Below are 27,415 nucleotides of genomic sequence, written 5' to 3'. Positions count from 1 at the left end.
AATGCAACAAAGTTGGTCATAATTCAAAAAATTGCAGAATGGATGTGAGATGTTATGTTTGTGGAAGATTTGGGCACTTATCTAATCAATGCAGAACACATATCAGCATAGGATATGGGAAAGCTATTCAAAAGAACAATGTGACTTGTTATGCCTGTAACAAGATCGTACATATTGCTAAATTTTGCAGAAGTAAGGCATCACCAGCAAATAACAAAGGTCCTAGTTTGAAAGGTAAAGAAAAAGTTGAAGAGGTAAAGCAAGAATTTTCAAAACAATGGATCAGAAAGTCGGATCAGAATGTTGATATGATTACACCTCCACCGGTAGAACAGAGTAACACTCCACCAACAAGAGACTCCTCATCTAACTGAAGAAAATTCTTTTGGGGGTTTAGCAACAAAATGAAAAACATGCTATTATTCCCTCGGTTGATGGTGAGAAGTTGAAATTACTTCTATACCAGCAGATGACTTAAGTTGTGACTTAATCGGCAAGAATTAAATGTGGTAGTTGGCAAAAATAACATTATAAAGCAAGTGTTTTGGCTCTTTTTTTCATTCACCAAGCATTCAAATCTTCGAGAGTGTGAAAATTCCCGAGCAAAGGTATTCCAAGCGAAGAAGTGAAGAAATCCATCAAAGCATTCATCCTTAAGGCAGATTGAGGTATTTATAGCTATAACATCTTCATCCACTCCTGAATTTATTGAAAACCCTATTGTTGTTGAAGTTGTTAAGCGACCTAGACCCGTTTTTCAGCTAGTTCCCGAAATTGCTAAGAAAGATGATGGCATAGGTGCATTCTCCCAAATCCCTAAAGGAGTAGTATATGTTGAAGACCCTAGAATGTACATACATTGTCATATTGATGAACTAGGTGATGATGAAATTAAAAATATGTATGAAACTGTAATCTATGATGAATCCGGAAATGTCAAACCTGAACACAAGATAGTAGAAACCCTAGGTTTCACTGAAATACTTAGTATCCCGGATTTCCCCAAGGATATCATAAGGATTGTGCTAAGCAGAGTGCATGGTGAATTTTTTTGGTTAGACTCTATTCACAAGATCACAAAAGAAGCAGTAAAAGCAGTAACAGGGTTACCCTCCACCGACAACAGACCTGACAAAACTAAGAAGGTCTCAAATAACCTAGTGACAAGCCTAATCGATGCAACATTTGATAAGAGATCACTAAGGGTAAACGATGTAAAGGATGTAAATATTAGATTTATCAGTATGATCTTAGGTTACAAGGCTACACATGCAAATAGGTTAAACTCAGTTTCTAGCCTATGTATTAAGAGTGCCTATGATATGATAAATGATAATGCAAGGATAGGCATATGTGAATGGCTTAAAGATGAGCTAATAGACAATCTAGGAAAGATCAAAAGGGAAAAGAAAGGAACACTCAGATTTAGAAACCTACTTGTGTGTCTGATGCTATACATAACCAAATAAGTACCTAGTATTGGTGCCAAAGATTTTGGATTTGATATACCGGTAGGAAAACAACTATCAGAATTGTTGAACAATATGGGAGAAAGCAGAGAGAAAATGATAAATGAACACTTTCAAGCACTAAAGGCTCAAATGAAAACAAGAGTAAGGCTATCACAAGATATTGTGGACAAGTACCAAAAGGAAATCTATTTTGTAATAAAGAAAGATGAAATTTGGATGGAGGCAGTTATCCCTAGAACCATCTGGGTTACTGAAATGGGGTATGAGACTGATGACAACATAATAGAAACCTATACAAAAGCCCTCCTGGAAGCTCCTAAGGAACTAGAAGAAAAAGTATTTGGTAGTGTTGAAACTACAGAAAACCAAATTCAATCAAGGAAAAGAGTTAAGAAGGTTGAGGCAACTGTTAGAAAAGGAACCTGGTAGGCACAAGCTATTAAAGAAGATGTGCTAAAACAAATTGGTATAACTGAAAATGAGTTGGAAGCACTTCAGCCATAAACTCATCTTTCATCGGTTGGAACTTCTTCAGAAAGTGACATACCTATTGTATTTAGGAGAGTTGAAAGGAAAATAAAACCTTCACCGGCACCTTCTCTTACACCAAAGAGGACAAGACAGAAGCAATAGGCAGTGAGGCCCCCAACAAAGAAATTAACTCCAAAGAAAAAGAAGATGACTCCCAAGAAGAAGTCACAACAAACTATTGCTCCCATTGATAAACTTCTCAGTGAAATTACAGAGGATGGAAAGTCGAAGAACATCAACAAATTATATGACACACTATCTGCTGATGACAAAGAGAAAGTAGAGAACAGTGTAATCTTACACTTAGATATTTTCAAGAAATTTTTGATGCAAGTTGTTGATGAAATACCAGCAGATCTATATAATAGACTAGAAGCTAGAAGAGTAGCTATTGTTGAGCTAGATAAGAAAATAAAGATTGAAAAACTACTTGTAGTACACCCTATTAACTCACTTGATGAGATAGATCAATTAATCTCTGAGGCTAACTGGTCAGTATTCTCAGTTGCTCACCGGCATGTAGCACTGATGGCAGGAAGAGTGAATCAAGTAATAGAGGAAACAACAGATGCATGGGACATATTCCTAGTAGAAAAAGAGAAACAAGAAGAGTATCAAAAACCTAAAACCTTTAAGGTATATCAAAAGGACAGGGACAAAGGAAAAGGTAAGGTAGGTGGACCTCCCAGTATAAAGATAATGGACAACTTACCCCCACCACCTCTAGATACTCCACCGGTAGACACTACTGATAATCAACCGGCAACTGAGAGTATGGACACACCACAGGAGGATACAAATCCTGATTCTGAGGTGTTATATACAATGAACATTGACACTCAGGAAGTCAATATTGTGGTGGATAAGGAATCAATTGAGAAATTAGATGTGGCAACAAAGCCACCGATAGGAAATATTGTAGTAGAAAACATTGAAATTGGGGAACTAAAACAATCTAAAGGATCAAGTGAACCCCCGGACTCTGGAAAGGCAAAGACCACAGATGTGCATACTGGTGCATCCACCAAGCCACTGACAACTACTGAAACTGAAAAACCAACTGAGTCATCGGCATCAGGCAGAACAGAGGAAAGACCGGTAGTGGACAACATAGAGAAACAAGTAGAGCAACAAGCTCCTTCACAAGTACCAATAGTGATAGTGCCACCGGCCCAAAATGAAAAGCCTAAAATTTTGTTTGTAGAAATGCAAATCCAAACAAATCCTCTAGAGAAAGAGGAAAGCAAAGCTACAACTACAACCGGCGGATTACAAATTGTAAAAGTTGTTGGACAAACATCTGGTATAGCCATGACAGAATTCAGACCTCTAATGTAACTGAAGTCCTATTAGATTCAATAAAGAAAATAATAGAGTACAATGCACAAGCCTATAAGGTTATAGATGACACTTTACCAATTTTGAAGATGACAGCACCAAAGTGCAGTGTTGAGAATAAAGATTCTTTGAGCCAATTAGACACATTGTCTAAATATATAACCAGCAACCTAATAACACTGGACAAAATAAATGAGGATACATTTAAGGAAAGATTGATAAAAGAGAAAGAAAAATTCTATATGGGAATTGTGAATAAGAACAAAGAGGAAATGGATACTTTTTTACCAGAACTTAGTGAAATCATTCTTGACTTCAAGAAATTGTATAGGGACACTTGCAAAATGGATTTATTAACAGAGGATCTTGACAAAGAAATCAGAAAAGCACAGGATAAGATTAATAATATTGCTGATAATCTGATTGGAAAGCATAGGATAAGATTAATAATATTGTTGATAATCTGATTGGAACATCAGACTCATTTTTGGAATTAGAGAAGAAAATTGCAGAGTAGGAAGAGAAAATCAAGAAACTAGAAAATGAAAAACAAAGAATAAAGGACAAAGCAAAGGACTTAAAATGCAGACTTGGTCCAGACTAGAGTATCTTATTTCTTTGAGAAAAGAAATATTTGAGGCTCTGGTTCCCAGACTAAAGACGCCAGAAGAGCAAATGCACATACTCACTGGTACAGTGTAGAGGACTCAAGAAGCCATAAAAGACTGCAAAACATTCAGCAATGGAATAAATTTAGTTTTGACAGACATTTTTTAGATTGTAACCCATCGGTTACAAGAATTCAGATAGGACTCCACTAACAGTGAATGACAACCTTTGTCATTGATGTCAAAGGGGGAGTAGAGGAATGAGAAAAATGGTTCATCTGCTCAGGGGGAGCACACATTTTTTAGCATACAATTTTGGTAAGACATTTTTGGCAGACTATTTTTTGGATATCATTTTTTGAACACTTTTTTATTTTTCTCATGAGTGTTGCCATCAATGCCAAAGGGGGATATTGTTGGCAAATGTACACTCCAATGAGAAATTGTGGGTGATTGAAGGTTTTGTCATTGATGGTAACCTTGCAATCATATGATACCGACAAGACAAATATATCGGCACCGGCAACGACAAACTCTACATCGGCACACAAAACACTGGCAGTGAAAGGATGGATACCGGCACTCTGGCCGATAGGAATTTTGTTGATAATATATTTTGTAATTAATTGTAAAATCAATGTAAGCTGACATGGCGAGTTGTAATATGACTCATATATATGAGATTATTGTAGAACATTTAGTAGAACATGATAGGCGAAATTAAGTAGACCTAATATGTGAATTATAGGTTAAGGGTTTATGTATGAAGCAGAGCTAAAACCGGTACTGGATCTGGCATAGCAGATGCTATTTTGAAGCAGTACAAGACATTGGATTTTTATAATCCATTTTTGTAAGTCAGTGTGACTTCCTTTGTAATTGAGCAGTGAGCTCTAGGCACTTGGCCTTCCTGCATGTGCAGGCCCCTCTTGTAAAACAGTAATATTCCCTTATTGGCCAGTAAGTGAATATTGTGGGTCACAAATCCCATCGAGGTTTTCCCCACACCGGGTTTCCTTGTTAAACTACAGTGTTATGGTGTGCTTTTCATGTGGTTGTTGTTATTCTTGTTTACTACATTATTTTTGGTTTACTGGTACACAGTATTGATATGCTTTACATGTTTTAATTCAAGTAAATTCATTAACCGGTTAGATACTTATTCACCTCCCCTCCATCTCAGTATCTTTGGGAATCCTAACAACGTTGAACCCAATTTGCAGAGGCAGAGGCAGAGGAAGAGGCAAAAGAAACAAAGGAATTGGCAGAGGCAGAGGAAGTCAAGAGTTAATACAATCCAGTGCGTGTGGTTTTCAAATGAACCCAAGCTTTTCTTTTCTTTTTAATAATGCCTCTGGTCATCGGAATTCCAACTAACACGAGCATCGTCGGCATCATCATCAGTATTTAGACATTATTGGGCATCTTTTAAAAAAAATCACATTTGATCACAAAAAGCCTTGTCCGTCAGAAACCTCCATCAAAATTTGAGGCCAAATGTATTAGTGTACAAATAGAAAACACATGCCTCTTTTTTAAAAAAAAATTATAGACTTTTAATGCCAAATGTAGAGCACAACCCAGTACATGGAAGCAAGGTAAAGCATGCAAAATGTGAATTGTTTGAAGAATGTGAAAAATGTGAGAGCACAGACAGGAAAATAAACCGTCTAAAAATACAAACTAGAATGAGGTATTTGTTGTTTCGCAGGGTGTTTGAGCTATTAAAACAACATGCAATGCATAGGAACAAAGACAAGGTGTGCGAAACAAAAAAAAAAAAGGCAATGTGAACTATCAAAAAGAAACACCTCACAACTCTGTCAAGCATGCACCCAAATTGGGAAGCATAAGCAAGCCATATCAGCTAGCATAGACCTGCAAAATGTGAAAATATAGCCAAGGCACATGAGTTCCTTGACACAATGTTGGACCAAACACAAGGTGTGGATCACAAACAAAATACAGAAGTAGTAAGAAGTGCCAAAATCTCGGTGAAAGTATAGATACAACATAGAAATTGTTTGATGAAATGTCTATAAAATATCTCAAAGAAGTGTGGTCTCTTCAAAAACATGAAGTATACAAAAGACATTCAAACTTGGCAATGTAAACAAGCATGCTAATGGTTTTTATCCTACAATATTATGAATCATAAACAAGACAAGAAACCATATTAAATAATGATCAATGGAGGAGCCTACAAAAGATATTCAAATTGTTTGTAAACCTATCAAAAACCTACATAACAAACCATGTTAAAACCTACAATCATGAACATAGATATGCACATAAATAAAAAAGATTGCTCAATGTGAGAGCGGACAAAGGTTATCCCATCAGGTGTGTCAATTGTAGATGGAGGAAATGTGCTAACAGAATCTTAGATTCTAGAGAATTCCAACGTTTCACAATGAAGTACATGTAAATCACACACACATGCAAGGTGAAAATGAAAAACACAATTATGTGTTGATTTTATTGTAGTTATGGTCGGAATCAACAGAACGACTTTGATATCACAAAGGTTGTGATCATATTTATATTATTATTATGAGATAATATAATTATATTATTATGTGATAATATAATTATAATTGTAGACGTATAAAAATGACCATATTCCTAAATGAATATTTTATGTTCATTTCTCTATTTAATTCAATCCAATTTAATTAAATAACCCACATTCCTCTATTTAATTAAGTAAATTACTCAATTAAATTCACTAGGCCTCTTTTTACCATTTAATAGAATAAATCATTTTATTCAATTAAATCCCCTATCCATTTTTTTTATTAAATTCAAATTTAATTAAAATAGTTATCCTAAATTGAATAAATGTAATTTATTTAATTTCCCCAATTGCAACCAAATTGAATTAAGTTCATTCAATTAAATCCTATTATCCTTTCATCCACTTGTAAAATCCTACATCTCCCTCTTGCATCTTAAATCCTATTCCTAATTCTTCTAGAATCCATCTAATCCTAATCAATTAGCCCAAACCCATCCATTATCCCTTTTCCCTAAATTTGAGGAGGTCACTTCTCAAATTTGGAGTAAAGTCTTCTAAAAGCATTAAAGCCTTTATCCATTCAACAAGCTAACTTGTTGAACACCCCCAAATTTGGAAGGACTCTTACAAATTTGTCCCCAAAGTCTTCATAACCATTAATGGTTAACTCAACCCTCTATCATGGTTAAAGAATTTCCCTAAACTCAACCTCCATGTAACCCAAGGGTCTCATCAAGCATTTATTGCTTTGACCATGGTTATCCTTAAACCTTTGCACAAGAATTTATCCTTTGGCTAAAAGCTTTATCCAATGGGTAATCTTAACTTAACCTTAACCCTTAACCCTTGGGGTAACCATGAGGTCTTCTCAAGCATTTAATGCTTCTTACATCTCCTCTCAACCAACCTTATGTTGACAATTGTCACCATTTCATTGGTGCCAATTGCAAACATGGATTCCCAACTTTCAAACTCAACCCTTGATTAAATCTTTCAATCTTGGCCATCTATTGCCCTATTTTTGCTATAAATAGAGCTCTCATTCCTCCATTTTTATCATCCAAGTCTTTAGCATCACACTTATACTCAAATCCATCCAAGCTTTAATATATCATTTATGCTCATCATTTAGACTCTCTTTTAAAATAGGAATTAATCTAAATATGCATGTTTGGAGTATTTTCCTTATCATTTAGCTTAATCATAGACTAATATAGCATGCTAGGATAGTCTTGTTACTAATCTTGTCATCTTATAGCTAGTTTATTGCATTTATAGGATCATGGATAACTTAGGATGCATTTCAACTTAAAATTAACAAAAGCATCCCTCGTTGTTGCATTTGTCATCCCTAAACCACTTTGCTCAGTGATCTGAGAGCAAAAACATTGGTTTGAGGGACCTTGTGAGATAGAGAACCATGGAACCATCCTTGGGAAGTTGAGTCATCCTTCATGACTCCATAGCTTACACCAAGAAGTCCTGTGGGTGTGTGAGCAAGGCTCCTTAGAACTCCATTTTTCACATATTGAGTTCTATCGACCCGCTTTTCCCGCATACATTTCTGGCACCCACCGTGGGGCCCGACCCCATATATCAAATCAGTTTTTGAATTTAACCACTTTTGTGGGTCCGCGGGAAACAAGAATCAGCGCATGGGAAACATTCCCTAGCGCATCTGGTTAACAGCCTAGCACATCTTGCTTACTGTTCAGCGCGTTGGGTCCATCATATAGCACCTGAAGCCTTTAAATTAGCGCATCATCCCACTAATATTTTCCTGTAGGTCTCGGCGCGAGAGAAAAACAGCACGGCACATCTGGAAACCAGTTTAGCGCTTTTGGAAAATAGATTAGCGCATCGGGTCTGTTTGATAGCGCATCTCGCCCATCCTGTAGTGCGTACAGTTTGTCCTGTAGCGCATCACCCACAAAAAACAAAGCAAAACAAAATTGTAACCGAACTTAAAAGATAGACTTGTAGAAGTCCACCAGATCCAAAATCTTTCTAATTGTTTTGAGTTGATGTTTTGTAGGATTTCTAACATCTTATTGCAAGGATGAACTTAGTTATTTGTAGAGTTATACATAGTTTGGATTTTTACTAACTTAGTTAAGTTAGTTAAAATTTTAAATAAAATTGAACTCACCTTATTTGGGCTATAAAATGAACCACAACAACAATTTCTCTTGCTTTTCTAGGAGAGAAAATTCTCAATTTGGGTCATAAAAGAACAAAACAATCTTTCTTTTTGCAAAAATAGCTTTAAAAAGAACCTCACCATCCTTTGGTGTTTAAAAGGATTCATTTCATTTTGCAAAATAAAAGAACCTCATCTTCATTTTGTGCAAGGCAAAGAGGGAAAGTTTTCCCCTATCGACTTTAATTTTGTTGACCAAAATCACAATTTACTTTTGTTGACTAGGCTTGTTTACAAAAGTTTTGGAAATGCACACTTTGCTATAAAGGGTTAAAAAGAACATCATGCTTTTTGGAGCAACATCTCCAAGTAGAAATTAGCAAATCATTGTCTTGAAGGCTAAAAATAACCTTGTTTGCCTTGTCTCGAAAGTGGAAGGAACATGCTCTCCCCTTAACTGGGTGATCAAAAATCCAAACCACACTTAAAGCTTTCTGTATTTCAATCAATGAATCCTTTAGCAGGCCTGCCTTCCCGAGGAGTTGAAATCAACTCTTAAAGCCATTTATGGTTGGTGTGAAGGGAACGACCTAAGTGGGAAACGACTTTGACGCCAAGTGTTCCAACCCACTATAATCAAAAGTGGAAAGTGACGAAAGTCCTTTTCAACGGTTATGCGTAACGATTAGCCTTCCCCCAGTATCCTTGAGATACGTAAAGCCTTTGTTCTAAAGGTTGGGAAGCCTCCTGAGGGAGTTTATCATTGACGGTCGAACAAAAAGCCTGATTACGAACCATAAAAATAGAAACCTTGAGCCGAGTCAGTAACCAGATATTTGTAGTATCATAGTGCAAGGGTGGGGAAGAATCTACCCCCAAGATCGCTCACCATATATCTCCCAAGATAACCACTCAATTGTAAAGCAATTTACTTTGAGTTAATTTCTGGCAAAAGGCAAAAAAACGGGCGCCCCCTAGGGGGTGACACAACTGTTTGAGCTGATGTAGTATCGAGACTAGTGGGCTATGATGTTACTTATGACCTTTGAATAAAGAGTCTTCTTGAAGTGTATTATTTGTATCCAAACCTGTTAAAATATTAGGGATTTGAACACATCCTCGCAGAACATACACTTTTTGTTAGATTAAGCAAAATGGTTGTCTCTTTGGTGCTATGTTTGCATTTATTACTTCAGAAAATCATCCATCAACACTGAAAAACTCATAACAAAAATCCGAAAATTGCAAAAAAACCAACCAAAGGAAAATATCAGGATAGTCTAGCGTGTGAGAGCAACTTCTTAGCGCATGTGGTACATTTGTTAGTGCATCAGAATATCAAGTTAGTGCGTCCAGTTGAAACAGTAGCGTTCTACCAAAATTTCAAAATAAACACTAAACAGTTAGTGCATCCGGAAAATAGCCCAGCGCGTTGAAACATCAGTTAGCGCGTAGGAGTCAAAAAATAACACGTAAGGTTTAACAGTTAGCTCATAGCAGACCCATATTAGCACATAACTTTTTGAGCAAAATAGGAAACAAATTTTAGCAGTCTAAAACAGTTAGCGCGTGGTCGGGGGCAGCTTAGTGCATGTGGTCTTTTGCTTAGCGCGTAAAGAAATTTCTGTAGTGCATCCCGTCTCTATTTTAGCGCGTGACCAAACCCAGAAAAACAAGGGGCAAAACAGTGAAGAATTTTGAAAACTTAGAAGAAATTTTTAGAAACCTCTTTTCATCAGCATCATTTTTTGTCAAAACAGAGTATCAAAAAGCGAGCTTTAAAAACTGTTTCTTGAGCAAAATTTGTGTCAAACAAACGTTGTAAAAATCCAAAACTGGTTGCATGATAAAATATATCTATCCTATCAAAATTAGGAAATATCATTACAAGTGACAAATAGGTCCTTTATCATCTCGCGGATTTTATCTCAAAAATACTTGTTTAAAAATCAAGTTTCCATATCGAGAGACTTTATCCATATCATTTGACATGCTTTGTCATGAGGGGACATCTAAACCTTCACTTTGATAAAGTAAAACTTGAATTTTCAAAGCAAGATCAACTAAATCCAAAGCAATTCAAAGGAAACCATTGATCATTTATGCATGACTAATCCCCATATTCTGAGAAGAAAGAACATTTATCGTAACACCACGTTGAAGAAACAACAACCAAGTTTTTCCAAATTCATCAAAAGAAATAAATTTTTATACATCAATCGTCAACTCTTCAAATCTCATTGAACATTCCTTCATCACGTCAAACTTTATATCCAACACAAATCCAACGAATTTGACAAAGAGCCTTTAAAGACTAGGGCATATTGTCAAAAATCCGCATTCAATCAAATCAAAAACCGTGGAGGAAATATCAATCCGACATTCTTGCCCGATGAGTGCATCACTTACAACACACCCCGACTTGAACCACCAACCCCCAAACAACATATCAAAGAGGATTTTGTCCCCTTTGTCACAGAAAGCTTCTACTAAAATGCTTGTTACTCGCTCTCAACAAAACAAACAAAGCGAGGCACAAGCAGAATCCAGTATGAATCAAAGGTTATCAAATCCTTTTGAAGGTCCACATCTAGAGGATACTGAAATTTCTGAAGAACTTCTTCAGGAATGCAAAGAAAGTGCTTCATTCCAAAAACTTGTGGAAAGACTCATGGAAAATGACAAGGAAAAATACTTGCTCATGCTCACAAGCAAAGGGGTCAAACTCCCTAAATACTTTGACATAGACATGTTTAGAACGAGACCTCAACATTATGAATATCAAGAACAACAACGAGAAGGGGAAGCACGCAACCCAAAATAGGACATTCTCGAGCAAAACATACCGGAACAACATACACCAGGACAAAACATCCCTGAGCAACACATCCCCGAGCAAAACATACCATTCCATAGACCATTTCAACCCAAGATTAATGTAAGGGAAGAACTCTTCCCTTGGCAAAACAATGCGCCTTTGGTTGCCCTTACTCAACAAATGCAAACGTTACAAAGACAAATGCAAGACATGCAACAAGGGACGACAGTGTGGTACTCATTAAATGAAATTTGTCCTTATCCCTTTGACAGAAGATTGCACATGATCCCTTTTCCTCCAAACTCAGACGTACTTAAATTTGACAAGTACGATGGGAAAAGCGATCCCCATGATCATGTCAAAGAATTATGTACCATGAGTCTTGAATTTGCTCATGATGACACCTATCTGATGAGGTTGTTCCCAAGAAGCTTGGGGGGACAAACAATGGAATGGTTATCCAAGATCACACCTCCTATTAGATCATTTGATGAATTGGTCAACAAATTCATAACACAATATTCCTATAACATTCAACATGCTATAACCATGCTAGACGTCTGTAACACCAAACAGAAAAACAATGAAACATTCATGATATTCCTTCAACGTTGGCGACATATGGTTTCACAATATCCTCGAGACATTCCTAAAAAGGAGAAAATGGAAATTTTCATCGACAACTTGAATGGTGAGATGAGTTACAGGCTCAAACTCCAATGCATACCGTCTTTCGCTAAATTGATTGAAAATGACATTCAGGTAGAAGAGGCATGTGTCAAAAAGGGAACGCTCAAATTCTTCAAAGAAAGAACAAGTTCATCAAACTACAATAACAAAAACAACAACAACTTAGACAAATCTAGATTCTAGACTCGAAACAAAAATGAAGGTAGCAATGAATCACATGATCCAAAATCTAAACAACCAGTGCTCGCATTATCAGGAAATCCTCAAGCTACAAAGAATCCTAAAAGTGCTAACCTAGACGCTAACATATACACACCGAATACCAATCAAGGTCAACCCAACACAAACAACACCAATGATACTCAAAACAAAGCCACAAATCGAGGACCTAATAACAATTCATGAGACGGCACCAACAATTTCCAAAAATGTGTCTTCACACCACTAGGACAATCACTGGAGTCAGCATTCAGAGAACTCCTGACAAACAAGATTATCTCTTTACCCGCAATCAACAACTATGAACCCCAAATCAAACCACCTTGGTGGAACGACTCACACTTTTGTGATTTTCATTGCAACAAAGGTCATCGAATGAACGATTGCATGAGATTGAAAAACATTGTTCAAGACATGATTGATCGAGGTGATTTAACGGTGGATGGTCTCAAAACAAATGGTGACCACGAAGCCTTTGCAAATCCTCTTCCAAAATACAACAAAGATGGAGCTTCAATCTCAAACGATACACGTGGAGCTCGCATCAATCACATCTACAATAACACCATCAATCACATATCAGTTGAAGACCATCATGTAAACGTCATCACAATCCGAGACCAGCATAATCATGAATCTATCAATGTAACAACCAGAGCTCAAAAATATGTCTTGAAGGGCCACACAACAACAACGAACACTACACCAAAAATACAATATGATTTAGTTAGCCAACTACGCAAAACTCCTGCTCAAATATCTATACTAGAATTGTTGAAACTGTCGCCAAAACACAAAGACAGATTGGAACAAGTGCTATTGGAAACCAATGTACCTCAAGATCTGGATGCTGACAAATTCCAAGCCATGGTCACTCATATGACAGGGCCTCATAATATCACCTTCTCAGAGCATGATAATACTTCCTTAAGTCATTCGCATAACACTCCTCTCCATATTGAAGTCATCGTCTATAAGCACCAAGTAAAAAGAGTATTGATAGATGGAGGAGCTGGACTTAATATATGTACCTTAAAACTTATCTGTGCATTAGGCTTCCCTGAGGAGTCTATTGATCCACGTAAAAAGATTACCATAAAGGCATATGATGATGAGGAAAGATCATCTAAAGGAACTATGATGTTACCCATTCAAGTTGGACTAGTGCAAAAAGATACTATGTGTCAGGTCTTAGACATAGACCTTACGTACAATATTTTATTAGGTTGACCCTGGATACGTGAAATGCAAGCAGTGCCTTCTACGTATCACCAGTGTGTCAAATTTCCCTATAATGGACAAGAGGTCTCTATATCTGCTAATCACAATCCATTTCAACATTGTAATGCAATGGGGGCAGCCCAGGACAGTTTGGTTCCCCATAATAGAGAAAAACAGAAATCCTCAACATCAGATCTATAGAAGGCAAAGCCCGAATCATTACCTAGAGATTTCAAGTAGAAAATGCAAATCAAAGAACAAGGCATGGGGGAATACTCTTTGGAACCCATGTGGTTGGCCAACTTACCAACATCACCCAGATCTCATGGATTACCCACAACATCAACACATCAGGTAACTCAGCCCATCACCAAATTTGATGGTACCTTCATCCAACTAGGCACTCTAGCACATAAATTAGAAGAAAAGGACATTCTTAGCTGCTTATACAAAGATGAGGAAGAAGATAACAGAGCAGCTGCTCTAGACATAGTTCTACCAACACACCTCTATGGAAAGGGCTATTTAATCATGCAACAAATGGGATATGATGGTAAAGGACCTATTGTAAAATGCAAAGAAGGAGTCACTGAACCAATAGACCTTCCTTCACAGCTCAGTAGAGACAAAACAGGATTGGGTTGTAAACTCACTTTCCTACTAGGAAAGATACCACGCATAAATCCAAAACCTCAATGGAAAGAAAAGAAGAAGTACAAAGAAGAATCCTGGCAGGAAGCACTATTTGAGTCAGCAACAACAATCCGCAAGGACCGTGAAAGTCAAGAATAGAAGCAACATCAAGAAAAGCTCCTCATTCATAAGAAGGCCATATCTGCAGCAGTAGCTCATATTCAAACACCAATATCTAAAAAACAAACAGAATCATCTCCTGATACCATTATTCCTCCCCAAGGAGGCACAGTATATGAACAAATACAAAAGATAGAAGCAGGATCCGACATAGAATCTACAAAAACTATCAAACCGATATCAATCATCAAAGATCTATTTTCACCATACAACATACCTGTTTACAGCACAGAAAAGATCTAGGATGATACCTCAGAGACTGATTCCAATGAATATGAATGGGGTAGCTGCTCAAATGCTATTGGAGATACCACTGACAATACTAGCTCTATATCCCTTTCTCAAGAAGAGCATAACACAGAAGATGGACTACCTGAATTTGGACCGCAGAATATCTATGACACCAAGGAAAGTGAACAGAAACATTATGAACAAGTCTATACAGAGGATGATACCATCGAAGACCTCGACAAAATCCTTGACTTCTTTAAAACCAAAACCAATCACAATGAAACCTTTGTCTTAACACTTACAGTAGCAGAACTTGATCTGCCATACGATTCCTTACCACTTATCTTTCCCGACCTCATTGACTAGGATGAACCCAAAATACATGATATACCAGTTTTCCCAAATGATGAATCTATTATCCACTACCTATGTATCGTTAGTCCAGAAATAGGCTCTACCAGTGAACGAAGTAACAATGTCTGCAACCCAGGGAGTGCCAAGTCTCTCAGTCACAAAAATGAACCAAATAAAAGATCTAATGCTGAAAACTAGTCAATGATAGCTCTAGATCACAAAAAAGTAAAAATAAAGGACGCATCTGAGGGTGAAAACCTTTTTAAGGCACCTAAGGATGGGAGACTTAACACTCTTCCTGAACATTTTCATGAGCGATCACCCATATTGATTGAGCCCACTCAATCAATCAACATTGGTACTACAGAAGCAACCAAAAACATACACTTGGCAGAATCTCTGACAGTGGAGGAAAGATCAGCATTTCTCATCTTTTTTAAAGAAAAGCAAATTAACTTTGCTTGGTCATATGCAAATATGCCCAGAATTGATCCACACTTGATCATGCATCACTTGTCCATCTCTCCAGGAGCTAAGCCAATCAAGAAAAAACTACGAAAGATGAATCCACAGGTGGCACTCATGGTCAAAGCTGAACTAAAGAAACTATTAGATGTCAGATTCATTCGACCCATTGACTATGCAGAATGGATTTCCAACATAGTATCGGTATCAAAACCAGATGGCAGCATCAGAATCTGAACTGATTTTAGAGATGTCAACAAAGCCTATCCAAAGGATGACTTTCCTTTACCCAGTATTGACATAATTGTAGACCTCACAGCGGGTCAAGAAATGCTCTCACTAATGGACAATTTTTCAGGCTATAATCAAATAAAAATAGCCCTAGAGGATCAAGATAAAACAACATTTACCTATCCTTGGGGAACGTACTGTTGGAATGTTATGCCTTTTGGCTTAAAGAATGCAGGAGCTACCTATCAACGAGCAATTACAACAATCTTTCATGACATGATGCATACCTTCATGGAAGACTATGTGGATGATTTACTAGCTAAATCCTTCACCAGAGCAGAACACCTCAGCATCCTAACAAAGATCTTTGATCGATTGGAGAAATTCCAAGTCAGGTTCAACCCTAAGAAGTGTGTCTTCGGGGTTACATCAGGCAAGTTACTAGGCTACATAGTCTCGGCTAAAGGTATTGAAGTGGATCCAACAAAGGTACAAGCCATTATGGAGATGCCACCACCAAAGAGTATTAGTCAACTCAGATCTCTACAAGGATGACTCCAATCAATCAGGTGATTCATCGTTCAACTAGCTGATAAAAGTCTACCATTCAATCATTTGCTACATAAGAATGTACCTTTCAGATGGGAAGCCAAGTGTGCAGAATCTTTTTATCAAATCAAACAGTATCTGATGAACCCACCAGTTCTAGTACCACCAATAGCAGGAAAATCACTCATTTTATACATTTCAACAACAAATATATCACTGGGGGCACTATTGGCACAAGAAGATCAACGAGGAAAGGAACGAGCCATATACTACATTAGCAGGACATTGAATGGCTATGAACTCAACTATAAATTCATTAAGAAGGCTTGTCTAACAGTAGTCTTCGCATCTCAAAAGTTTCAACATTATATGCTAGCACACACCATTAAGCTAGTGGCAAAAATTGATCCTCTCAAATATCTACTCAGCAAGGCAGCTCTTACAGGCCGATTGGCTAAATGGGTCATGATTCTCAGTGAATTTGACATCCACTACATAGAACGAAGAGCTGTCAAAGGAAAAGCAATTGCAGATCAACTAGCTGAAGCACCACTACCCGGCAAGCAAACTATGGAGATTGAACTCCCGGACAGGGACGTTCTTGCTATTTCTACCACACAATGGACCCTATACTTTGACGGATCCTACACACAACATGGTTCAAGTGTTGGCATTCTATTTATCACTCCTGAAGGACACACTATACCAACATCATATCGGCTTATGTTCCCATGCACAAATAATGTGGCTGAGTATGAGGCATTGGTTATAGGCATCAAAATGGTCATAGAATGGAAAATCACAGAGTTAATGGTCTACGAAGACTCACAACTAGTCGTTAATCAAATCAACAATGACTATCAGACAAAGGATGGCAAGCTACTACCTTACAAACGAATGGTGGATGATTTCAAACAATATTTTGTACACATCACCTTCGAGCAAGTACCAAGGTTGAACAACAAAGCAGCTGATGCAATGGCTACTATCGCTTCATTACTACAAATTCCAGAGCAACAGAGTCGTTACGAGTTCCTGGTAGAGCAACTGTTCTCCCCAGCCTATGACCACTTTGAATCCCATGTTATCTATGCCTTAACTAGTTCGGATTCCCCTTTATATGGACCAATATATGATTATCTAAAGAACAACATCCTACCCATTGACCAATCCCGTAACCAAAAACATAATTTTATCCGACAAGCCACCCGTTATACCCTTACCGCCAATACTTTGTACCATCGAGATCTAGATGGTACTCTTCTTCATTGCCTTGATCGTAATGAATCTAATTCTACTTTACATGAGCTTCACAAAGGTATTTGTGGCACACATTCAAGTGGGACTACTCTTGCTAAAAAGCTTCTAAGGATGGGATACTACTGGCCTACAATGGAAAAAGATTCTTACCACTTCACCAAGAAGTGTCCTAAATGCTAGATCCATGGCAATCTGATACATGCACCAGCACAGGAACTGCAGTCGTTTACAACATCCTGGCCCTTTTGCCAGTGGGGACTCGACTTGGTCAAAAAAATTCATCCTTCATCTTCACATGGACACAAGTTCATTATAACTGCAATAGAATACTTTACCAAGTGGATAGAAGCAGTCCCCATGACCACAGTAACTGGAAAACAAATTGCCTCTTTTATCCTGAACTATCTGATCTGTAGATATGGTATTCCAAGTTCCATCATCACCAATAATGGATGACCGTTCAAAAACCAAGATGTTTAAGAACTATGTGAACAATTCAAAATCCAACATCGGTTCTCTACGCCATACTACCCCTAGGGGAATGGTCAGGTAGAAGCATCCAACAAAACAATATTGAAAATCCTAAAGAAAACAGTGAATGATGCAAGAAAAGATTGGCATGTACAACTCAATCTAGCACTTTGGGCATATAGAACTAGCATCCGTACACCTACAGGAGCAACACCTTTCTCATTGGTCTATGGATCAGAAGCTATTTTACCACTGGAGGTAGAAATTCCATCTCTCAAAGTCTCTCTAAAAGGCTTAATCCCAGATGAAGAGTATCGAGTCAACTGACTGCAAGAACTGGAACTATTAGATGAAAGACGTCAGCATGCTTACGCTCATCTCAAAGCATATCAACAACGCATGTGCAGAAGCTACAATCACAAGGTTATCCCTTGAAACTTCAAAGTTGGTGACCTAGTCCTCAAGGAAAATCCAAGAAATTAGCAAGATCAAGAAAAGAAAGGGAAATTTGAACATAACTAGTTAGGTCCCTATGTCATCATATCAGTCTATGGATCAAGTGCTTATCAACTTACAACTTCAGAAGGAGATGTGCTCAACGAACCAACTAACAACATTCATCTGAAGAAATACTACACTTAGTCTAATGCACGGAAAAAGTCAAAAAAAAAAAAAAATCAAAAAATCAAGAAAAAGCAAATAAAAAGGTACAAATAAAAGCAACTAGTGAAAACCTAGTAACAGGCACTATTGTGAAAGGACAACTCCTTTATCTATTTCCACATCCTTATCTCTGCAGTAAAATACTATCGGCCATCGCCTGACACTTAGCAAGTATCCATTCAGGACATACTTAACGTAGTCACTATCCCGATTTATCCATATATTCTTTAACCACACTTTACCATGGCTTTGTAATCACTGTACATATCCACATCGAAAGACACACTTAGCTAGGGGCAATAATCGTCAAAACTTGCAGCATGTTCAAACCATTAAGACTATTTACAAAAACTCAGAACACCACATCTAGCAACCAAAAACTTACTAAATCACGGAACAAAACATTGAATCGCTAAAACAAAAATCACAAAAATACTACGATGATGATTTTCTGAAGTACTAAATGTTACATTTTGTATAAAGTCTTGACTATTTTTGCATTTGAACCTTTTAAATTATTAGATTCTCTACATTTTCTCAACAATGCTTCCAAGCTAGAGATCATCGGGAAACTCCAATATTTTCTTAGTTTTATGTCTGGGAGGCGATCACTTGCACTGTGTAAATACTTTTCTCGAGACGTGATACAACGAATATCACTGAAGACATGATTCCACTTTACGCATACAAATAGTTTACTCTTGTCTATTTATACGCAATCCGCACTCTGGTCATCCTGGTTCAATTATACCTTGACGCTTGTGCTATCTTGCAAAATCAAAAATCATGTAAATTTTTCTCAGGTCATTATGGTTCAATTATACCATTGTGCTTGTATAAATTTTCAACATATCCCAAAACAAATCAATGCTCAATGATGATACATATATCGAAAGCAAATAAACATGTGGTTATATCGGATGACAAAATGCAGAATGAGGATGCTCCAAAAACAAGTAGTTGCATATCATTTTACAAGTAGTTGCATATCATTTTACAATTGGTTGCATATCAAATCATACATATCATTTTCAAGATACATCTCATAGCATATCAAATCATACATCTCATTTTCAAGATACATCTCACAGCATATCAAATCATACAAGATACATCTCACATCTCATAAACATCATACATCTCACATCATGCATTTGCATCATGCATTTCACTTCATCATATCATCTATCTAAGCATTGCATCAACATAAAATAAAGTAACAACATCTAGAACATGCATCCATAACACATCACATGATCAAAGAAAATGGTGTCATATATATATCAAAAATGATCAAAATGTACAAATATATGTCATGTTTGTGCCCCATACAATAAAAAAAATGATCCAAAATACAATAGAGACATTGTCTCTCAAGTATGACTATCTCCTAAGGGGGATGGTCTCATCACTAATGTCCCAGCCCCTGGATCTCCAGGGGGATCCTATCTCGAAGGCCCCATCACGCCTCTGCTCTCTGACCGCGACCCAGTCTCTCGAGATCGACTCGATCTTGACTGTGTAAAGCTCTGCACTCTACGCTCCCTGGGCACCGCATCCTCATAGTGGCATCGATAGTACTCCACCTCCTTGACTCTCAAGGATAGCTCTCTCATGATGTCCCTCATCGGACCACCTGTTGCTGCTCTCTGCACAGTCCCTGCCAGCTCCTCCGCTCGACCCCGCCGCTCTATCTCAGTATCGCGCTCTAGGGTCAGCTGGGTAATCTGACACTGCTGCATCAACAACTGTGCCTGCAGCTACTGTACTGTCAACTATAGAGTCTTGATCTGGGCATCCTCCACATGCGTCAGGATCCGAACCCATAGGGGCACCTATGACGCGGTACCACCTGTCCCTCTACCTATCCTTAGTGCTGGTGGAGGTAACTCATCAGTCCTCCTCCTTTGTGTTGGCCATCTCCACTCATCAGTCCCTCCCACCACTGCTATCACCTCTCCCACTCTCCCCTCCTCTCCTACTCCGATCGCCAACCCTCCTCTCCCTCTATCCATCACGGCTCATCGAACTGCTCTCTCCACCCACACTCCCCTATCACCCCCATTCCTCCCTCTGTCTCCTCTCCTCCCCCGATATCCTCTCCCTCATTGTCCTCCTCCACCTCCATCATCTCCCTCATCACCATCACACCCTACCTCATCCTCATCATCATCAAAGGCAGGCCGCATCTCCTCAGGATTTGATATCCTAGCCACGGCACAAGCTGTGAACAAACCAACAAACTCATGTGTCATCCCAGCATCTAATATCTCAGGAGCATAGTCCCATATCTGGCCCGCTAAGCTGGAAAACTCCTCTACAACCGCTCCACTATCAATAGTTGGACCCCAATCCGGTATATCCTATCTCTGATGCGCATACAAGCAGGTCCCCTGTGGTATCCCCTGCTGCCGACCATACTGCCACAAAACTCTGGCCATCGAAAATCTCTCAGTCACAAAGGGCGTCCGTCTTATCAAAAACCGACTCATAAACACATATGGCATCTCTAGCCCATCCTCAGCCCATACCTCGTAATCTGTATATGGTCGCCAGATGATCATATCGATGTCATCCAATACCCTCCTCCAGTGCTCAAGTTTGCCCAGCTTCCATTGGACAACTAACCCCCTGTATCCATATGCATATGCCCGCCCAACAGGCCTGTCTCTATCCACCAGTGGCCTAGCTGCTGGAATGTGCTTCCAACACCATACCTGTAGGAGTGTCACGTCAGCTGACAAACTACCATAACCCAGGTATACCACCTCATGTAAATCCCTGTACAAATGAGCTAACATGGCTGATCCCCATGCGAACCTGCGGCCCAGTGTCACCATATCCTCAAGCACCAATCCCCAACCTACGAAAAAGCCCTTCGACCTATGGTCGAGACATAGGAATCCACCTATAAAACCTGCTAGTACTGATGGAAGAGGCGCATAGTCCGAATCCAAGAACTCTTGCCAAGGGATCTCATATCCGCAAACTGTCTCATCATGAAATATGCGATGCAGTGCCTCTGTCTCGCCCTCCTCTATCTGCTCATAAGGCAATAATGCACCTACTATAGGAATCCGCAGTATCCTATAACAATCCTCAGGAGTCACCGTCATCTCACCTGTGGCAAAGTGGAAGGTGTTTGTATCACTATACCATCTTTCTGCGAGCGCTGTGAGTAAACCCCGGTTCACAGTAAACTAAGGCATATCTAATAAAGACGACAGGCCACATCTCTCAATAACATCTAAGTCAGCCTGTGCCAACCGTGGTATCAATGCCCATGGTCTGGGGAACTGCTCGCGCGACTGAACCACTCCCAATCTCTCCTGTCAAAAAGAAAAACAAGTCCAATTTCAGTTTCCTCATCAAAACAAAGATATCAAAATCAAAATCACATCAAAAACTTGAAACATTTTGCAAATCTAATCAAGTTCCACATCATATCATTCCATATCAACTTGTAACACAACTCAAGTTTTCAAAAACCATATCAAACTTGTAACACAACTCAAGTCTCCACATCACATAAACTTGTAAAACAATTCAAGTTTCTCACCCATATCAACTTGTAAAACAACTCAAGTTTCCAACCCATATCAACTTGTAACACAACTCAAGTTCCACAATCATATTAGCTTGTAACGCAATTCAAGCTCCACACATATTAACTTGAAACAATGCAAATCAAATCAAGTTTAGATCACAAACACATTAATATCTACATCAATAAACTTGAAAAATCGCAAATCAAAAATAGTTATATCAGTACTCATATTGGACAAACAGTCAAAACCATGACAGCCGACACAGCAAATGGCAAAAATCCACCTCCCCAGGCAAAACTGACCTTATCCTATGTAATTTTCTGCATTCACCAATCATCCTATCTTGTAAAATATACTGCATGTGCTAATTAAATTTAGCTACGCGCTAAACCATATCCATGCGCTACCCTGTTTTCTCCACATGTTATCTTATCTACCCTATGCGCTAGACTAACTCTACGCGCTACCATTTTTTCTCCATGCGCCAACTAATCTACCCTAAGCATTAAACCCGATCTATGCGCTAACCTATCCTACATCCGTGCTACCTATTTAACCTTATGCGCTAGGTCTAACCTACGTGCTACATCCCCTTGCCCATGCGACCCCCTGTGGACCCTATGCTATAGGTTTACCCGATGTGCTACCCTTTTAACCCTAAGTGCTACCCTGTGTCCCTCATGTGCTAATCTAAGGCCATGCACTAACCTAAAAACTCCATGCGCTACCCTAAACGTTTTTGGACGCTACCCTAAATTACAACCCTATGCGCTAAACTAAGACCCCTATGCGCCAAAACGTGAAAACCGCATTTCAAAATTCAAAAACTGACAAAAAATGATCAAATTAAAAATCAAAAAGGGGTCAAAAAGGTTGGCTTACCGATGGTCCATACGCAGCAGGCCTCCGATACCTCCGAACGCGCTCGAATCGATGCGTAGAATATGGAATAGGCATTTTGTCTTCTCTCCAAAAGTCTCTTTCTCCAAGGTCAACAAGCACAAATGAGACAAAACAATGCACTTTTCCCCTTTTATAGGGTAAAATAAAATTAGGGTTAGGGAAATGAGCTTGTAATTTACTCACAGTCTCCCTCATACCCTCGCACACATCAATTATCGGGAGATGAATCAATTTAAATATTTCACCTAGCCAAAAATTTTGCACAACAAACACAATTATCAAATCAAATCAAATTTTTCAAAATTTTGATTCATCTCCCGAGGGGGCATTATCACCATCGATTATCAAATCTGGGGCATCACACATCAAATTTGGGGCACGACATGAAAATCCATAAAAACAACATTGATCATAAAATCGCAACAACACATCATTTTCTTTGAAATAACATGTGCACACACGTCACTTCAAAGAGGGGCAAAATGTAGACGTATAAAAATGACCATTTTCCTAAATGAATATTTTATGTTCATTTCTCTATTTAATTAAATCCAATTTAATTAAATAACCCACATTCCTCTATTTAATTAAGTAAATTACTCAATTAAATTCACTAGGCCTCTTTTTACCATTTAATAGAATAAATCATTTTATTCAATTAAATCCCCTATCCACTTTTTTTATTAAATTCAAATTTAATTAAAATAGTTATCCTAAATTGAATAAATCTAATTTATTTAATTTCCCCAATTGCAATCAAATTGAATTAAATTCATTCAATTAAATCCTATTATCCTTTCATCCACTTGCAAAATCCTACATCTCCCTCTTGCATCTTAAATTCTATTCCTAATTCTTCTAGAATCCATCTAATCCTAATCAATTAGCCCAAACCCATCCATTATCCCTTTTCCCTAAATTTGAGGAGGTCACTTCTCAAATTTGGAGTAAAGTCTTCTAAAAGCATTAAAGCCTTTATCCATTCAACAAGCTAGCTTGTTGAATACCCCCAAATTTGGAAGGACTCTTACAAATTTGTCCCCAAAGTCTTCATAACCATTAATGGTTAATTCAACCCTCTAGCATGGTTAAAGAATTTCCTTAAACTCAACCTCCATGTAACCCAAGGATCTCATCAAGCATTTATTGCTTTGACCATGGTTATCCTTAAACCTTTGCACAAGAATTTATCCTTTGGCTAAAAGCTTTATCCAATGGGTAATCTTAACTTAACCTTAACCCTTAACCCCTGAGGTAACCATGAGGTCTTCTCAAGCATTTAATGCTTCTTACATCTCCTCTCAACCAACCTTATGTTGACAATTGTCACCATTTCATTGGTGCCAATTGCAAACATGGATTCCCAACTTTCAAACTCAACCCTTGATTAAATCTTTCAATCTCGGCCATCCATTGCCCTATTTTTGCTATAAATAGAACTCTCATTCTTCCATTTTCATCATCCAAGTCTTTAGCATCACACTTATACTCAAATCCATCAAAGCTTTAATATATCATTTATGCTCATCATTTAGCCTCTCTTTTAAAATAGGAATTAATCTAAATATGCATGTTTAGAGTATTTTCCTTATCATTTAGCTTAATCATAGACTAATATAGCATGCTAGGATAGTCTTGTTACTAATCTTGTCATCTTATAACTAGTTTATTGCATTTATAGGATCATGCATAACTTAGGATGCATTTCATCTTAAAATTAACAAAAGCATCCCTCGTTGTTGCATTTGTCATCCCTAAACCACTTTGCTCAGTGATCTGAGAGCAAAAACATTGGTTTGAGGGACCTTGTGAGATAGAGAACCATGGAACCATCCTTGGGAAGTTGAGTTATCCTTCATGACTCCATAGCTTACACCAAGAAGTCCTGTGGGTGTATGAACAAGGCTCCTTAGAACTCCATTTTTCACATATTGAGTTCTATCGACCTGCTTTTCCCGCATACAATAATATATAATTATTATATTATATTAATAATGTAATAATTGGTGTCACTTGGAAGAGTGACAACCCTTGGTGTATAGACATCTCTCACATATACATAATGAGATGTGTGATCTCATTCAAAAACAATATATAACAATGGAATATAATTGCAGATTGAATATATAGTGCTTGGGGGAGACAATTGTGAATTGTCTATGGTTGGGAGGGAAAATTAGTGCTTGTGGTTAAATGAGCATAGAAAAACAATGTGGTATTAGAGCAGGTTTCCTACCAGCCTGTGATGTGTAGTTAGTCACGACATGTAGATCTTCAAACTGCTCTAATGGCATTCGAGAGCGGCTCCTATAGATGAAACTAATAAAGGATTCTCGCAGTACCTGAACCGTAATAAATATAACTCACACATAATATGGTATAGATTCTATCCATTTGTGAAGTATGATTGATATATTGTCCTGACACATTGATTCAAGAACAACTTCATAATATAGTAGCACCCATGTTTATTGATAAGCATGTGTATATGCTAGCGACTTTACCAAAGTCAATCAAAGCGATTGGAGATACAAGAAGTCGCCAAATGTTGTGTCATCAAATAGAAACTTAGCGAGATTTGATTCAATGAAATGGTAAGGCATCGACTGCAAAGAAGAAGTGACTCTTGGACGTCAGTGAACCTCCTTATGATGCCCATGTACAGAGCAGTGATGGTGCGGTGATTATGATATAATGACAGATAGAAATCAGATGATCAGATTTGTGACCATGGACAGTGACTTCATAACAAGGTTGTGGAATAGTTAAGTTTATGGAGCAGCCAGTGATCAACGATTATAATCCTTTGTATCACCGATTGAGACTAGAACAATTTGATTAAAATATCGATTTTGTCTCTAATTGCAATGAATTAAAGAAGAGAGCAGTGCCTAAAGAACAAACGACGATTAATATAGTATAAACAGTTGTTAAATAATAACTACTGTAGCAATTAGAATTGGATTAAGGAAAGTATTTGCAATCATTTTGTGAAGGCTACGACTATATTAAGGAGAAACTTCATTAATAAGTAGAGCAAATTAATTACTATGACGCGATTATAATATAAGGCTTGCGATCTAGATTAAAATATATTAAATGGTCAACTATCTAAGAAACAATTTGTATCAGAGGAAAGACATGAAGAAACAACAATTAGACATTAAAGACAAAGTCCATACCAACTAAGAAGGGATTCATTTGAGATAATTGTGAATGGGTACAAGAAGCATCAAGGTGGAAAGTTCAAAAGAGGTAATCTGTTTGGCAACACAAAAACAAAGCAAATACAGTGATCAGACATTGATGATGATTGAGACGACCTACATAAGGAAGTGATCTTCATCCATCGAATGAAGAATGGTGATGTGTATCAAAAGACAAGAGAAATCATTTGCAGCAATCATCAGTTATATAAAAGATTTGTTTAATATTAAACAAATAATGCAATGATCAAAATCCTAACCTGATTAGTTTGGTAAAGTAATCCGCTTGGTAAGGAAGTAATCCCCTTTAAGAAAACCCAATTTTAAGTATAGCGAGGCTGATGAAGAATATAAGACAAGGTGTGATATGTTTTAACCAAAGGGTGCGATATAATAAAGCGAGATATATTTATTTATTCCAAAAGGTGCGGTTTGGAAGTAAATTATAATAAAGAGACATATTCTAAGGAGTACATCCTTTCATAAAAAAAAAAATATAAGTGGAGTATCAAACCTCAAGTTAGAGGGATCATCGAATGATTTTGTTATTTATTTAATTATCCACATCTGGACTGCTCTGCAAAAGCAGTGCCCTGTTGGCATAGAGACAGTGGCATACATCTAAAGATGGTAACCAAACATAGTCCAAACTTTGCATACTTCCAAAGTTGTATCTAAAACGGCCAACTACAACTTATCTATAAGTGATTAAGAGGAAGAATCAATAGTTAGAGGGAGTATGACAAACCAACTGAGACAACCTTGGACGAGAAGGACATGTGGTTAATTTTAGTACTTGGAGCTTCAGAGGGAGTAGCCAGAGGATCTGCTTCATTTGATTTACAAGGATCTTGGTCATATTGGTTCAGAGGGAGTGGACCATGTCAAGATGGTTCTCTACTGATCAGCAGTCAAAGGACTATGATTCATGGGATGGAGTCCCATACATGTAGCTTGAAAGGCCTTTATGCTGACATCTAAGACATGATATTCCTGGATAGGTGGATACTTGGAGTGCTTGGGATTCACCAAGAGTAATGAAGACTCCAACCTTGTATTTCATGATTGGTCAAAGCATGTGGAGATCATATATCACCATATTAGAGATATGGTGCAAAATGATGCTATTCAATTGAGGTACATTAGTGTTGATGATCAGATGGTTT

Source organism: Cryptomeria japonica, chromosome 6 (genome assembly GCF_030272615.1).
Source record: "Cryptomeria japonica chromosome 6, Sugi_1.0, whole genome shotgun sequence".
In the NCBI taxonomy this organism is placed as follows: Eukaryota; Viridiplantae; Streptophyta; class Pinopsida; order Cupressales; family Cupressaceae; genus Cryptomeria; species Cryptomeria japonica.
This window is presented reverse-complemented; position numbering follows the sequence as displayed.